The following is a 15,961-nucleotide window of genomic DNA, read 5'->3' as shown; positions in this document are numbered from 1 at the left end:
TGTTTATTATTATTATTATTTTTTATTTAGCAAATGCCTTTATCAAAGGTGACTTACAAAACAAGTTATAATACATATTAGAATGATTAGAAGGTGCAGGCAACCAAAGAGGACAAGATACAAAACTGAGCAAGAGGTAGTAGTACTATTACATAATTACACAGTCAAGTGGGCTAAAACAACAGTGTGTTCAATTCTTTACCAATACAACATCAGCTATCCTGTAGAAGAGAAATTAAGCAATACCAAAATATTTAAAGAACAAGTGCATTTTTCATTAGACACCTAACCGGGAGTAAATTGGGTGCAGTTCAAATAGACAAAGGCTGATTATTCCACGGCTTTGTCCTAAGCATGGAGAAGTCTCATCCAGCCTTTGCACGTGTAAGAAAGAGGGGTGGGGCTGTCAAACAGTCAGAAGCAGAATGGACACTTCTTCAAGAGACATACTATATGTAGAAACTAAAGACTAGAAATACTGAGGACTATAACCATTCAGAGAAACTAAATATCCAAACAAGAGTTTTGAACTGGATCCTTGCAGCAACAGGAAGTCAGTGGAGTGACTGAAGTAGAGGAGTAGTAGGAGGAAAATGAGGAACAGAGAACACCAGTCGAACAGATGGTGTTCTCTGTTCCATGGATGTTACTGTAGATTGTTTGTTCACTTTAAATTGACTATGGATGGGTGATTATTGCAGCATGTGTGGGTGTGCCCTGCGACAGACTGACACCCTATACGGGGTTGGTTCCTCTCTTACAGTGTATGCTGTTGTGGTAAACTTAAGTAACCCATAACCCAACAGATTCAGAAAATAGAGGGCATACTGTGTCCTCCTGGCTGGATATAGCACTTCACCATAAGGTATTTCTGCCAGGTCTTAAAAATGTGGGTGAAACTCCCTTTCACAAATGTGCAAGTCTATCAAGCACAGTTTATTCTATCCTGAGTGTACAGGATTATTCTTTTTAATGAAAGGCTAATGCCTCCATTTAACTGACCTCCTTATTTAAATGAATATCCAACAATCCTGATGATGTAAAACATAATAAAGATTTGTCTGATTATTTTAAGTTTTAATCAATATTTTTTGTTTTGTTTTACTTCCTGCAGAACCTTCAAAGTGAAATGTCTAATGAATGTTCTCAAGCATCAAACATAATTGATCATTTCTTGTTTCAGCAAAAGATCCTTTGCTCTTTTTACTTGGGTCTGCTCATCAGAATTAAACATTGTTTTGACCACTATTTATACAGAATATTTAACAAAGAGATGAAACCGTTTTTCACATTCTCATTAACAAAAACGAGCAGCATGGTGGCGCAGTGGTAGCGCTGCTACCTCGTAGTAAGGAGACCTGGGTTTGCTTCCCGGGTCCTCCCTGTGTGGAGTTTGCATGTTCTCCCCATGTCTGTGTGGGTTTCCTCTGGGTGCTCCAGTTTCCTCCCTCAGTCCAAAGACATGCAGGTTAGGTGCATTGGCGATCCTAAATTATCCCTAGTGTGTGCTTGGTGTGTGGGGGTGTGTCTGTGTGTGTGCCCTGCGGTGGGCAGGGGTCCTGCCCGGGATTTGTTCCTGCCTTACACCCTGTGCTGGCTGGGATTGGCTCCAGCGGACCTCCGTGACCCTGTGTTAGGATATAGTGGGTTGGATAATGACTAACTGACATTAACGAAAACATAACAGTATATCATGATGTCATTTTGTATCACAATGTAAACAAGCACGACTAAACAAGGAGTTTGGCGTATGGAGTGTGATTAAGAGACTGGCTGTAACACAAATCCAGAGTCACTGCTTCTGATGCATTATTAGAACACTGTTTGACTGTTCAAATTTTTTTGCAAAATTCGCATTAGCAAATTTTATCATGCAGAGTTAGAAGCTAAAATAAATTAAAGAACACTGGAGCTTATGAACAGCTGCTTTTTTTACATAGTCATAGTGTGCTCAGTTAGTACTTCTGTTTGTACAACACATCAGTCCTGAAAGTTATTTTAAACAGAGTGAACAGAACAAGACATGACATATCAAAGGGAAAGGACATTATGCTGTGTTGAAGTGTAAAGTACTAAAAAAACAAGACACATAAAAAGAATAAGAAACAGCCTTAAATTCAAAGGATGGGTGCAGTTGGATTACGTGAAGCAAAAATGAGCTAAAATACCAGCAACTTGTTTCTATAATGCTATGAATCTATAATGGAAATTATTAACTGGATAAATAGATATCAAACTGAACAATAAAGATTATTTTTGAAAGCTACCTGCAAAATGAAGCATAAAAGTCAATAAACAATAAATATTCTAGCAAACTTAAGACCAGTGAGGCTTTTTCCTTATCAGTTTGCTGTAATTACACATTTCTGTTTAATCTATCTATGCTGTGAATATGTACACTTAGTACTGTATGTGTAATTTTTGTAATACAAGTATGTATTTCCTTTAGTTTAATTTGGTTTAATTTAACTTTGAAAACTAGTTGAGGCATTTTATATGTCATGCATGTGAATTCTTGTAACTGGCATTACACTACACCTCAACTTTTTTCATTTTATTTAGTTACTAGGGGGCTTCGCCTCCTGCTCGCTTCGCTTGCCAACCCCCAGGCCTGTGCTACGTGCAGCCACTTCATGTCTCTTGTCACTCATGTATGTGAACTTCACTTTCACCAAACAACAAGTCTTTTAATTCTCACGAATACACCTCTTCATTGGGAAGAAACACTACTTTTCCTTTATGGCAACACAAATTAGACGATCTACAAATCTCCAGCTTAATGTTTAAAGCCAAACAATATCTACATACTTCTGTCATATCACCTATGTCCATATATTCGATCTCTTTTTGCTGTTCCGTTATTTCACTGAATAATAATTTCTGTTTGTTAGTGCTAATGCAATCTTTACTATCAGTTTGTTGAGAATTTAGAAATTTTAGTACTTTCATAATCTCTAACCTGCTCTTCATTTGTATCGTGCCATTTTTAAACCTCTTTATAACGTTCTACTTTGTCTTCTACTCTTTGTCTTTTATTTCTGACCCTGCTTGGAGCTGAAATGATATCTCATGGAGTTAAAATTATCTCAGAGAAAGTGTCATCTCAGGATTTCCTTTTATAATAGAGAGATTTTTTTTTTTTTTTTGGTGGGGAGGCTTTCAGTTGTGCTTGTGCCCTGAGAAGTAAATTATGTTACGTCTCTTTACGCCACTGGAAGTGCAAAGGAGTGAATGGCACATCAGGAAAGTGAAATAAGAGTTAACGCTGTTACATCCACCTTAATAAAAGGACAAGTGTCTGTGTGTCCATCCGGTTGCTATGTCTCTGTCATTCCTACAGATGGTGCATCACAAACATTTGTAGTAATACATTTTATGACTACAAATGCTTGTGTTGTGTTAGCTGTTTGAATGACAATTGCAATTAATTTTGTTAGTATATACATTACAAAATACATTCCAATAGATGGTGCACTTCAAACATTAATGCTGAGGCCTAAGTTGATTACTTAGATTTCAATCCATCTTAGAAGGGTAGCACAGCTAGTTAATAGATAATGTTACAATAAACGGAAATGGAAGTTCCATCACTGTTCATACCTATAAACCTCAATAAAATTCAGATTGTGGATTAAAGAAATGGAATAAATGGAAATCAGGAGCCATTCTGATATCTTGCAAACGAACATTATTGTATGTATTTACAAGTCAGAAGTCTGAAAACATTTTTGACAACATTATTCTGCTAAGATTTGCACTGGGTGTGACAAGGATGGACAGGATTAGAAATGAGCACATTAGAGAGTCAGCTCAAGTTGGACGGTTGGGAGACAAAGTCAGAGAGGCGAGATTGCGTTGGTTTGGACATGTGCAGAGGAGAGATGCTGGGTATATTGGGAGAAGGATATTAAGGATAGAGCTGCCAGGGAAAAGGAAAAGAGGAAGGCCTAAGCGAAGGTTTATGGATGTGGTGAGAGGACATGCAGGTGATGGAAGAAGAAGAAGATTCTGGTATTTTACAAACTGTTCAGTGGTATTCATTTTTTTTGTCATTTTTCTAACCTGCTTAATCTATACCAAGGCCACAAGGGGTACTAGAGCTTATCCCAGCTAGCTTAGGGCAAAAGGCAGGAACAAACCCTGGACAGGGCACCAGTTCATCGCTGGGTGAACACACACACTTACAATTTAGTGTTGCCAATAAACCTAACCTGCATGTCTTTGGGCAGTGGTAGAAACCCCATGCAGACACGGGGAGAACACGTCAACTCCATGTAGGGAGGACCCTGGACATAAATCCTGAACTCTTTACTGCGAGGCAGCAGTGCTACCACTGCACCACCCTGCATGGTATTCTATATGATTAAATGAAAGCCATGAATAATTATATTATTATTTTCATGTTTTTTTAAAACTTGTGCACTTTTATGTCTATACTACTATATGATCATTCTTTTTGTCATACATCACAGCATTCCATTTACCAGCTGCCGGCACAGCTTTTTATTGCATGCCAACTGTTTCCTTCACTATATAACCTATGTATAGTACATACAATGTTGCTTCTATTATTTATGACAATCCTGGAAAAGATCCTGGAGAAACTGGAATTTTAGGAGAATGGAGAGGTGGTGGCACAGGGAATACATACTAAGAATCTGTGATGTGCAGATGATTAAGCTTTGCTAAATGCAGAATTGGATTGTTTGTGAATACAAACAACAAAGGTGCATGAGGATGGCAAAGAATTTAGATTAAGTCAAGACTAGCATGATGGTCATGGGTAAATATGGTATGAATACCTAATAAGATTGGAAACATTAGATAGCAATTGCAGTATGGAAATATGAAGAAGAACTGGCAAAGCAAGCAGTGCTTTTGCAAAGCTGAATGCGGTAAGTGAAGTGAAGTATCAGTATCAACATAAATTTACCTTACTTGATGACTGCATGATATCTACATTGCTATACACATGTGAATCATCATGGACTCTATAATGATGGATTCTGGGAAAAATGAATGCTTTTGACATGAGGCGTTACATGAAAATAATGAGAATGAGTTGTAAGAAGTTAGTGAGGAATGAAAATATTTGAAAAGAAGAAGAAAAATTGTAGGTAAGGTCAAAAGCAAGGAAAAACTAAGATTGTTTGGGCATATATGCAGGATGTGTGACAACAGAATAATAAAACCATCATGAGTGGGAGAGTCAAGGGTGTAAGAAAAAGAAGATGTCAAAAAATAAGACAGATGATATCTTCGAGCATTCAAAGAACAGTCCACATGGCCCCAGATAGGAAATGAAGATGGGCAAGGAAGAAAGCTGCTACTATTGCCCTCAACAATCCATACTGATTATAAAGTAAAATGGTAATGCTGATAAGTATATATAGTATACATGACACCTAAATAATTAAGACAGCATAAAAACAAAGGAAAATGCTGCACTTGCCCATGTGGTGCTATGTCTGGTTTTAGTCAATGCATTTCCACATGTGAGTTACTCTGTCACGCATTTTAATTTAAATACTTGGGTCCAGAGTACCCCTGACTGTATATATATATATATATATATATATATATATATATATATATATATATATATATATATATATATATATATATATATATATATATATATATATATATTGTGATGGATGAACGGCTATGGACTCCGGTCGCCACCCCCAGGCCGCTAGGAGGAGCCCTCCGGACAGCATATTCGTGCCCCGAGTTCCAGCAGGGCCTCATGGACTTTGTAGTGTTGTGACATAGCCCTGCTGGATACCTTGGGGGCCGCCAGGAGTCGCTGTAGGGGGGCTAGTGGGATCTTGCGTGCCCTATAACCCGGGAGTGCGTCTCAGTCACGTGACTGGAGGAAGCGACGTGCTCCCGGGATGAAGAAGAGGACTGTTTGCCCTGACCCGGAAGGAAATGGACTTGTGGGTTGTGCTTAGAACCACTTCCGGGTCAGGGGCTATAAAAGGATTGTGGGAAACCCAGAACACTGAGCTGAGCTGGGAGGTAGGAGGGCGAAGTGTCTGGGAGTGGAGGATTGTGTTTATAGAGAGAGAATTATTGTAGTATATGAGTGTGGAGTGGAGGGTGCTTGGTGCACTGTACGACAACAAAATAAATAGTGGTTGTACTTTTGCCTCGTGTCTCGAGTGGTACCTGAGGATGTTAGAGGTGGCTCCACGCCACATCTGCTACACTGGCGTAGTCGGCAGGATACTCTGGCCGTCCGTTGGCAGAGGATCTGCAAGAAAAATAAATTTTGTAGTAGCAGAGAACCCTGAGAAGGTCCCTCTTGAAACCGCGGAGGTGCAAACACCCCCCACTACAGAGCAGGCTGTGACGCTGCTGAATCTCGCCTCGTACCTGGTCAAGATGGGGAAGAAGTCGGGGAAAAAGAAGGACAACACCGACTGGGTAAAGAACATGACCAACGACGAGTTGGCCTGGACTCGCCTGACTGGGTGTGCCGGCGACAGGGAGCTGGTAAAGGCTGAAGAAGCCCGAAGAGCGCAACAGCAGGAACGCTGCCAGCCAGGGGCCGCGCCGAAAACCCTGAATAAAGTGGGGACACCGCTGACAAATCTGGAGGTATGTGCTGGGAAAAAGCCCGAAGTTTCGGGCTGTTTTTCTTCCTATTTTGCAGAAACCTACCTCCAGAGAGCGGACGGCGCGTCAGATGCCTGCCACATACCTCCCCAAGATGGCCGCGGTACACAGAAGGCAGGCCAGGCTAGGAGTCGTCAATCTACCAGCCCATTCGAGGACAACGACCACGTGACCTCGCGCGATGGAGGCTGGGATAGAGAAGGTCAACAACGGTCCTTCGGTGAGGTCAGTTTTCCCCCGACGGTTCAGAGCTCCCTGAAAGGGAAGGGGGCGGCAAGCGAAGCAGCGCCAGCATTTAACCAAGGTAAAGAGGGGCGGGAAGTGACTGTAGGGTCTGCAGACAAAGCTAAAAAGGCAGACCGCAGCCAGCCGCGGGAGGCTACCCGTTCCTCTAAGGACTCCATGTCCCAGGAGCCCTTGCGCTCATCAGCAGAACACGTGCCAGATGCGGACTTGTCCATTGGCTCCCGGCTGGAAGGTAAGGGGAACGCGGAAGCTACCTTGCCTCCAGCCGAATTAATGAACTATATGACTGTACGGGATCTCGAAGAGGTACTCGACCCCATAATGGGTTTCTTTCAGGGGATCGAGGACCTGAGGAGACAGTTGGAGGAGCTGGGAGCCACGGTCGAAGCGCCGCTGAGGAGACTGCATGAATACCTGCGCCGATTAGGCCGTGAAGCCCTGGCCTCGATTGATTCGGCGGTGCAGGTGAGTGAAATCTGCGCCGTATATAATAAGGGGACGCAGTGTGAACCGGCACCGTGTTTAATAAGTAGCGGCTGCCAAAGCACTGTGAATCCGACAGTCGAGTGTTGGACAATGACGATGTGGTTGGGCAGCGATCCGATAGAACCGGGGCGGCGGTATCAGACGCCGCTCCGGGATAACGCGGACCGTAAGAGCCCGACCCGCGTGAAGAGGGGGTTGTCGCTTGTTACGGAAGGGGCGGGGGAAGTACCGATCACCCCGGTGCAGCTGAATAGTGCTGTTACCCGGAGCGATACGGTACTAATGACGCCGCCTCCGAGTTTGCATAGGACAATGGGTGTGCAAACAGCAAAGAGGCTCTCTCTTTTCCATAGAGAGCCTCATACTGTGCACAAGCCCCAGAGAAAGTAGGAGATCCCCGAATTGAAACGAGGGTATCCTGACAGATTAAAGAAAAGGGCAGAGAGCAGCAAAGCGGCCGTTAAACCCTCCTTGGCGGAGGACAGGGTGGAGCTGACGGAATTCCCGAGGTGTTTCCGGTCTCGGGAAGAGAAGCCAACAGGAGGACGTCGGCGGTGTTACAACTGCCGGCAACCGGGCCACGTGTGGCGTAGTTGTCCCCGGAGGACAGGGGAGTGGTGGGATAGCAGATACACCGTTCCCCCAAGGTTCGCTGGGGGATCTAGACAGCGGAACCACGGCCCGGATCTCGCGTCCTCCTGGAGGAGGACGTCCCTTGCGGGAATCAACGCTCCGCCCCACTGGTCGTCGCTAAGGGGGAGGGACTGTGATGGACGACCGGCTATGGACTCCGGTCGCCACCCCCAGGCCGCTAGGAGGAGCCCTCCGGACAGCATATTCGTGCCCCGAGTTCCAGCAGGGCCTCATGGACTTTGTAGTGTTGTGACACAGCCCTGCTGGATACCTTGGGGGCCGCCAGGAGTCGCTGTAGGGGGGCTAGTGGGATCTTGCGTGCCCTATAACCCGGGAGTGCGTCTCAGTCACGTGACTGGAGGAAGCGACGTGCTCCCGGGATGAAGAAGAGGACTGTTTGCCCTGACCCGGAAGGAAATGGACTTGTGGGTTGTGCTTAGAACCACTTCCGGGTCAAGGGCTATAAAAGGATTGTGGGAAGCCCAGAACACTGAGCTGAGCTGGGAGGTAGGAGGGCGAAGTGTCTGGGAGTGGAGGATTGTGTTTATAGAGAGAGAATTATTGTAGTATATGAGTGTGGAGTGGAGGGTGCTTGGTGCACTGTACGACAACAAAATAAATAGTGGTTGTACTTTTGCCTCGTGTCTCAAGTGGTACCTGAGGGTGTTAGAGGTGGCTCCACGCCACATCTGCTACAATATATATATATATATTTTTTTTTTTACATCCCTTGTGTAAAGTTTTTGGTTCACTGCATACCTTTGGTACTAAAGAGTTTATAAATGATCTCTTTTTACAAGTAAATCTATTACTGATTTCCAATATTTTAAAATAATGAAATTGCAATTAAAATATATATTTTCAGTAGTTATCACTGCATGTGTTGCTTCTATTGGGTTGGCAAAAATTCAAATAACATGTGGAAAAAAAGTTTTCTGGCCTATTTAAGTGTGGAGCCAAGAAATGCAGTTACATTCTCCCATGGAGAGACATTTTCAGCACACAGGAGCCAGTAAGGGTCCTGTAGTGGACCAGTGCCTTGTCCTGGGCTGTTTTCTGCATTAAATTAAGCAGCCTTGAAAACAGAATGAAAATGAGAGATTAGTGAGTCATGAAAAAATACATATATACTGCAAATCTGTTAACACCACTCTGAAGTTTATTTAATGTACTTTATTAGGTGCATATTGTCTTAATGTACAATGTAACTTCTCCATGAATTAAATTGTCATAACATAACAAACCTGATGTTAAACAACTTAGGGTCACAGGGATGCTAGGATCTACTCGGGCAGCACTGGGCAAGAGGCAGGAAAGAGCCCTCCATGCACATAGGGCCAGTTTGAAATCACCAATGAATCTAGTGAGCATGTCTTTGGGGATGTAGAAGGAAAGCCCTGATGAACAACCACCAGGTGTGGGCTGCAAACTCAGGAGCACTGAGCACTACCCACTGCAACAACCAATTATCACATGTACATCTAGATACAATTATTCAGAGTAAGTAAGAAAAAGTAGGCAGATACTAATGAATCATGAATGAATGACACAATTCATTGGAGTAGACTAGAAATGTAAGAGGCTTTGAAAGGAGTATGGCAGTGGGCAGTGGGCAAATTGACATGAGAAATTCAGGAATGAGTTAACCTTTAATCCTAGATGTTATAAGCTAGAAATATTTCCCTCTTGTTATTGAAGATACAGGGTTGTAATGTTCTCATGCAAATGTTACACTCTGCAAATGGGGGTCAAAGGACACTAGAAATTATAAACAACTACTTTGTAACGTTTAGTCATTGTGAGTCAGTCATTTATATGAGGAGTGCCTCTTTCTAAATAATCAGGAATTGGTACTGATTGTATTATATGGCTTTCATTTAAGTAAAGGTAAACAATATAAGGCAACTGCTATACCTTATTTTATTAGTTGTACACCTAAAACAGGATTTATTCTATACAATTATATACAGGGTTAAAGAAAAAGATTTTTTTAGATGTCAAAACAAAAACTCAATTTTTTCTTTTTATTAAATGAGCAGAAGACTGCAATATTTAATGAGATTCCTAAATGGGGATCTTTACAAACAATGGTGTGACTAGGTTGTAACTGGGTCTTGGTGGGAGTAGGGTGCAAATGAATGACACACTCCTAGTCCTTTAAATTCACGACTGGGAATTGTTTTCATTTCTTGCTTTTTGGCCATGTTCTGCTTTCACGCAATTTTCCTTGCAAAACTCTGAGAAGGACACTTAGCCTACCTTGACCACAGACTAGAGCTGTGCTCTGACAAGAAGGATCAGTCAGACAGACAAATGTTCTATGAATGGAGGGAGTCTAAAGCAACAAAATCTCTGAAACTGTACAGTGAAGTAAATAATATGACTGGTGGGTAGAAACCATAACATGTGTTTCTGTACAATTTTTTGCATAGTTTCAAATATGCTTTTGTTTATATCCTTCCGTTGGTGTAGCATTTTGATTATAAGCAAGGTTTTCTAGAAAATATTACATAATGGACTTCTGAAAGTCTATGAATTTCACTATGAGTGATGTTACAAGTATGTGTTCTGTTTGAGATGGATTGATGTATGATATTAAATGCCAAGATCCTCTTGGCATTTTGTTAAAGCATTAGTTTTGGTCTATATATAAAACAGTATAACCTTTTGAAATCCTGCAAATCACTATCAGTGACCATTTATTTATTTTTATTTTTTATTTATTCATTAATCAATTCTTTGTTTATTTTTCAAAGCCCTCTTTTTCCATGACACACTCCCTTGGGACCAGAGTCTATTCCAGAAACATGAGTCACCAATTAACCATACCTGCACATTTGTGAGATGTGAGAGGAAAACTGAAGCAGCTGAAAATAAAACACGCAGCACTCCACAGAGGTAGTGATCAGGCCTGGATTTGAACCCTGTGAGGCAGCAGTATTGTCCATTAGACCACCAGGCTTGAAGGCCACAGTGGCTGCAGGTTCTTCTCCCAACTAGTAACATAGAACCTACTTCTTACGTCATCCATCCATCCATTCATCCATCTAGCCATCCATCCATTTTCTTAACCCTCTTATCCCTTTGCATTCCTTTTAATTAACTTACTTCTTAAGATTCAGAAACTTTAATTGTTTGAAGTAGCCAAACAATGATGAGATGCAAAGTGAGCCAACTGATGACCAGCTGATGTGATCCCATGTGCAACCGTACGTGTCTATCATACAATGTCTGTTTCAATAAAATAGATGAAAAGAAAAAAAGTGAATTCTCAGAAATATCGGTCTGTTCTGGGCCAGAAAACTGAAAGGCTGCTTCTTTCCAGAAGCTCAAGAAATGTCCATAACCACCACTCAATGGTAGATACAAGTGTCATATTTTTAAACAGTTTATTTTGGTTCCCGGCCAAATTGTCTCTGCAAAACTGTGGAACAAACTAAAGACTCTTTGACAAATATTTAGCTTAATTTTCTTTTGTTAAAGGTCACAACTTTCCATTCTTTTCATTTTAATTCTGCACTCTTCTTGGTTTTCCGAGGAGTGTCATTATTCAACTGTACTAAATTTCTTACCCTTGTATTGCTATACAGTATATCTGGAAATCTTTCTTTTTAAATGGATTATTCAATAAAATTTAATGTAATGAAATACGGATAAAAGGCAAAGAATGATTTTTAAATTCTGTGCCTCTGTTCTGATGGCCCTTAATTCTCTAGGCTGTGTATTCTTATATCATGTAATCCAAAGCATCTCAATTCTTTTACAGCACACACCCTTTTATTTCCTCTATCCTTGACAGACAAGAGCACTGTTAGTAAACTTCTATTTTGTGTAACATAATGCAATTTTAGTTATATAAATACAAGAGAGCTTGCTGTTAATAAGCTGCTTGATATTGTTTACAATGTTTTGTTATCCAGCTACTGGGAAATAACACAGGGCGTGGTTGTCTGAAAAGTGGAAATAGGGTATGAATTTAGACAAGCACTGTCCTCCTCAAAATCTACTTCCAAGTGACTTCCTGATAAAATATTCATTACTGTGGGCCAACATAATGTATTTAACAAACTGAATTTTATGGATATTTTAAATTGACATTATTACAAAAACTTCTAAATTATAATAATTTATTTGCCTAGTAGTGTTGTACAGGGTAGCACCCTGTAGGCAGGCAGTGTGGTGTAGTGGTTTGGACTTCAGACTCTGAGGCTGTGGGATCAAATCCCACTACTTGCCACTATGTGACTGTGAGCATGTCACTTCGCCTGCCTGTGCTCCAACTAGAGGACCAAATGCAATGTAACAAATTGTATGTCAAATGATGTAATCGCCTTGGGTAAAGGTGTCAGCCTAATAATAAGCACCCTTGCAGACTGTTAATTCTCAATTTGATACTTTTTTTGGAAACAGTGGGTGAGCAGAAATTGCCAAGTTACAGTATTCTGGGTCAAGCGGCCTGATCTCATTATAATGTTATCCTTCCTCCTGATGTTATTGATCCAAAGGAGTCATGTTTTGATGGCAGTTTATTTTTTCTAATATTATCTACAGCACTGGGAACACTCTTGAAACACAGCAGAATCGTTCCATTTGAGGTGACCTTCTACCTGAATGGAAAAGACCAATACTAATTTTTTTATCTTTGTAATTATTAGAATCAAATGAAAATTTTAATGATGACACTGGTTCTTTAGTTCATCATATTTCAGAAATAACTTTATTCTGATTATAAATTGAGACTGTGATTACATTTTTATAGCAGAGATGATAAAGGATTTACCATGGCATCCACCAAAACATACCCATCTGCTTTCTCCATCACCCGACAGCATCAGGTGAAAGGTAAGAAGTAGCAATGAGAAGGACATCATAGCGCAGAATTAATAAAAATTAAGTTGAGACTGCTTCTGTCCTTGTTTAGTCCATTGTTTTGTCCTTTATAGCATTGTGGAAACCTGATTCTCTCCTAGCAACACTGGACATAACACAAGAAGCAATCCAGGAAAACTGCAGGGCACTATTAGATACAATGAGGCACTGTCCTTGTTCTTCTGTTCATCCAATAATCCACTCACCCATCTATTTTGGGTTTCAAGTTTATGTCTTTGGACCATTACCACCATGCTTCTCCTCCACACACTACTCTCATTCATATCATATTCTGGTATTTTTATAAAAGCTAGAGACCTGTGCTTTTCTAACCCTGAAAGGTTTAAGTTGTGTTGAAGGGTGTCATTTATTATATACTAGCTGTGTAAGCCCAGGGTCCTACAAACTATTGAAATCATCAGAAAAAAAACCTGAAATGTAGAGATGTCAGGTAATTGAAAGGAACTACTCTGGGCATCTCTCTCTCCTAGGAGGATTCGTTTTGCTGATGTGCTGGACTCACTTGTGTTATTAGCGGCTAAGCAAGTTTTCTCTTTCCTCGGAGGCGGAGCCCTTACCCCGATTCCACCTCTCGATGGACAAACACACACTTCCATGCGTAGGCTTTTATATATAATAAATCTAAAAGTCTACTAAGGGACACTGTTGGACTGCTTGAGCTGTTATCATTGCTCATACACTCAGTAAGAGAGAACATTTTGATCTTCTGAAGATCCCCATTACTTTAAAAACAAATGCTGATGAACTTGTCAAGTCACACAGTCAAAGGATCAAAAGGGTGCTGCATGCTATAGCTTTTAACTCAGTTTTTTATTATAAAGAACTATGCCAAAGATTTTATTTCACATTTTTAGAATGGGCTGATGTGGGTGTCAAACAGAAGAACTTACACAGTTAGTCACAATTAGATACTGTATTGACAAAGGAAATTTTTATTAAAAATATAGCTGTAAAATAAGGGTGTGTAAGAGTAAAGGTTAACCCCCTTGTTAGTTTTTTTTCTGCTAATTTTACAGTATACAGTTGTGGGATTTTACTAAAATTGATAAGACAAATCATTCTCTGCATTCTAGCCATCCATTTTTGGAACTTGACTTTACAATTGTTGAGCCAGAAGGGAGATTTGGTAGGAAACACCCTTAGAGTGGAAGCCAGTCCGATACAGATCATGCTCACTTCTACTCATTCGGGCCAGTCAGCCTAATGCACACATCACTGGCATTTGTCAGGAAACAGGTGGAGCTGGACAAAACCCAAATCAATACTGGAGAACACAGGCTGTGACCAGGCCTGGAAGTGTACCCAGGTTTCTGGAGGTGTGAGCCAGTTGCACTAATCACTATAGCACTGTATGTCGCTATCCAAAGTTCCACCAAGTATACACTCTTAAAAATGATAATGGCACTTTGTATTTCTTTACTGGGTTTTGTGGTTCCTTGAAGAGCCATTGCTTGACAAAGCATCATTTAATTTTGGGAAGGGTTCTTTGCATATGAAGTTGGCTCTTTGTGTTTTGAAAAACGTTCTAATATGTAGAAAAAACTGAAATTTTTCATGTATAGTAGACCACCTAGCAAAACACAGATTAACAAAACCTGGACTTAGCTTGTGTTACTGTATTTTTGCAGGAAGAGTACTTTTAAAATCATGAGCCATTAGTATTTCACAAATCTGTTATCATCTATTCATGGTTATTTACTGTATGAAGCCTGTTACAGATCCAAATAAATAAAGGTTCTTTCTGGAACCTTCATGTGGATGGGTCTTTTGGGAAACAAATAGTTCCCCTATGGCATCATTCTGAAGAACCACTCTGGCACCTTTATTTTTAAGAGTGTAAAATGGTTTTAAATATTTAAACACATGCTATACTAGTGGAGACATAGTTTCTGGGGATTGGAAAGGGCCCAAGTAGGTAATAAGGCAGCGAAGGAAAAACACATTAACTGCATTAATGTTAATCCTGAAGTCCAGTAGCCATTTCGGGGCCAGGATTGCTGATCTCACACGATGATTCAGCTGTAAGTAATTAGAAATGCTGATTGATGTAATCATTAATCAAGTATTTAACAAGGATGGTATAAGTAAGTAATTCTCTTAAGAATCCACAGAGGAGAGCAGAACATACAGCAATAAAAACCTTTAAAAACATATTTAATGTTTTAATTATTAATTACATTTACCATATACAGCATTTTTCAATCCTACTCAAAGTGCCTTACATAGAGAGGGGGCAAACACTTCAACCACCACCAATGTCTAGCATCCACCTGGATGACTTAACAGCAGCCATTATTGTCCTAGTATACTCACCGCAAATTAGCTATTGAGTGGTAAAGGGGTGAGAGAGATAGCCAATTACAGACAAGGGGTGATTAGGGTTACAATGGACAAGGTGGTGATGGGCAATTTAGCCAGGACATCGGAAAACACCCTACTCTTTTCTAAATAAGCCCAGGGATCTTTTATGACCACAGAGAGTCAGGACCTCGGTTTTACATCTCATCTAAAGAATGGCACACTATTTACAGCACAATGTTCTTGTACCTGTCACTGCATTGGGGCATTGGGATCCACACTCATATTACAGGGTAAGCGCCTCCTGCTGCCTCACCAACACCTCCTCCAGCAGCAACCTAAGCTTTTCTGGTTGTTCTCCCATCCAAGTGCTGCCTGGACTCAAAAATGCTTAGCTTCAGATGGACTGCCTGTTCTGAAGAGCAGTGGTATATTGTATATGTGATTTGTCTGCCCTGATGACCCTGAACTAAATTTTGTAATTTTGGACAGATATATATTTTTCTATTTTATAAGTTAAAATGCATGAAGTTTTGAAACCCTGAATACATTTCCACATTGCTAGTCTACTTACTTATACTGTATTTGTACCCACAAGTTCCAAGACAGGGTTGTGTGGACGTGAAGCTAATCCTGGCAGCATCTGGCAGAAGGCAGGGCCCAACATTGATTGAGGCACCATTATATTTCAGGACACATCCAGCAGCACCCCAGCACACATCTAGTGAATTTGGCATCGGTAGTCAACCCACCTGGATATTTTAGGGATGTGAGACAATCTGAC

This window comes from Erpetoichthys calabaricus, chromosome 7 (genome assembly GCF_900747795.2).
Source record: "Erpetoichthys calabaricus chromosome 7, fErpCal1.3, whole genome shotgun sequence".
Taxonomy (NCBI): Eukaryota; Metazoa; Chordata; class Cladistia; order Polypteriformes; family Polypteridae; genus Erpetoichthys; species Erpetoichthys calabaricus.
Note: the sequence above shows the minus strand (reverse complement) of the source record.